Source organism: Silene latifolia, chromosome 7 (assembly GCF_048544455.1).
Source record: "Silene latifolia isolate original U9 population chromosome 7, ASM4854445v1, whole genome shotgun sequence".
NCBI lineage: Eukaryota > Viridiplantae > Streptophyta > Magnoliopsida > Caryophyllales > Caryophyllaceae > Silene > Silene latifolia.
The window spans coordinates 25,920,035-25,922,155 of record NC_133532.1 but is presented as its reverse complement, the minus strand read 5'-3'; the positions used below and the strand labels follow the sequence as shown (position 1 = coordinate 25,922,155).

The 2,121-nt window shown below is 45.8% G+C and overlaps 1 non-coding gene across 1 annotated transcript; it reads right to left on the bottom strand.

The window, feature by feature from the left end:
- Nucleotides 1-465: 465 nt before the first annotated feature.
- LOC141593368 (small nucleolar RNA R71) lies at nucleotides 466-572 on the bottom strand. Its single transcript, XR_012521457.1, has one exon. It is a non-coding gene; the product is annotated as a small nucleolar RNA R71 (small nucleolar RNA).
- Between the last annotated feature and the right edge of the window lie 1,549 nt (nucleotides 573-2,121).

The window sequence follows — 2,121 nt, the reverse complement described above, 5'->3', positions numbered from 1 at the left end:
TACTACGAGAACGAGCTGTTTGAGGAGGATCCACCTTCGTCACCTATTTCTACTTCTTCAGCAGAGACCGTCACATCTCCAGACATGGCTGAAGAATCAAGTATAGCCAGTCACTCCGAGCCGACAGCTGAGAATCTATATAAGGGATTCGCATTACCAGGGACGGAAAGGAAATTCGAGCTAAAACCGTCTTATATTAACTTGGTTGAGAGAAACCAATTTGGGGGAGCTGCAAATGAAGATGCGGCAAAACATATGGAGACATTCATTGACTACTGCTATTCCATACTCCCACCAGCAGGTGTGACCCAGGATCAGGTGAAGGAGACGATGTTCTTATTCTCGCTTCGTGATGTCGCAAGGGAATGGTACCGAGATCTGGATCGAGCTGCTAACGGGATCACTGATTGGAATTCGCTGGCCCTAGCATTCTACAAGAAATATTTCTCTGCCTCGAAGACCAATGCCATTAGAGCTCAGATCACGAGCTTTAAACAGGGTCCTGATGAGAACTTTCATGAGGCATGGGTCCGTTTCAAGAAGCTGGTGCGAACTATTCCGCACCATGGGTTCGAGCAATGGAGCCTATGCAATCGGTTTTATAACGGGCTTTATGTCGATCAGAGGGCTATCCGGATCTTTGCACTAATGGCGATTTCGGAGAATGTTGGAGAAACTAAGGGGTGGAAAATCATTGATGATATGGCCACCCATAAAGCTGAGCATGGAAATTCCAGGGCAAATCAAAGGAGAGCCGCTGAATCTCCTTCTGTAGCTGCATTAGAAGCTCTCACGGCCAGATTTGATAAGTACGAGTTGGGAGGAGCTTCAAAAGGAGGGATCTATCATGTGAATGATGTGGCAGACGGTCCTTTCGTCTGCAAGAGATGTGGAGGGGAAGGACATGTTGCAGACCACTGCAGCAGTCCATATGAGGCTTGTGCTGCTTTTCAACATTATAGGCAGACAAACACTTATTTTGAGCCGAATGTCCATCCGAACTTGAGGTGGAGTAGCCAAAATGTCCAAAATCCGACTCCACCTCCACAGCAGCAGAACTATATGCCCCCTCATAAGCAGCAGCAGCCATACCAAAAGCCTCCGTATGTCCCTCAGCAGCAGCAGTACCATAGCTCCGATTTTGCCGAGTTGAAAAATTTATTGCTGAAAGAGTCTCAAGCTAGAGAGGCCGGGATGAAAATATTGGAGAGTCAAATCGCTCAACTGGCTAGCAAGAGTGCAACAAGAGCTCCGGGGCATTTACCGTCGCAGCCGGATCAAAAGGAGACCCTTAATGCAATTACTTTGAGGAGTGGGTCTACCCTTGATGGGCCCGCTATGGTCGAAGATGTCACTGCAAAAGATGAGGCGGAACCAATTAAGAAGAAGGCGAATGCGACAAAGATAAAAGAAACAGATCGATCGGTATATCGATCGATCGACCGACATACCCGATTGATCAACCATCCGCGAAATAGCACACCTTTTCCGTCTCAGAAGCGATCGATCGATCGACACTCATGGTCGATCGATCAAAACGCTTGATAGTGAATCTTTTCGTCCTCCAATGCCGATAACTTGAGGGGACCACTTGTTTGGTCGACGACTCGAAAATATTGAGGCAAGACCCAAATCTTGATGAGTCTTTCGGTTCCAAAGTATGACCCAATGACGATTAATGGCTCATTCTTGAGACGGTCTGAAGAAGGTTCAAGCTACAACAAAGACAAGGTAGTGGATTTTCAGCCTAAATCCACTGATGCCGGTATAAGAGACTTAGAAGAGAGGGCCAAGTTGCTTCTTACAGCCCCCTATCCAGAGAGATTAGTGCCGACAAAGGAACAGGTATCATTTAACAAATTTGAAAATGTTATTCGTAGTTTAAATGTGCAAGTTCCTTTCCTTGAATTAGTTAATCAAGTGCCTGCTTACATGAAATTTATGAAGCAACTTTTGTCTAAAATGAAGTCACATGGTACTGTGCAATCTGTCGCACTAAATGAGGAGTCATGTTCCTATTTGACCCATATTGCACCTCATAAGCTAGAAGACCCAGGTAGTTTTTCAGTCCCATGTAATATTGGCACCTTCTCAATTGAGAAGGCATTGTGTGACCTAGGA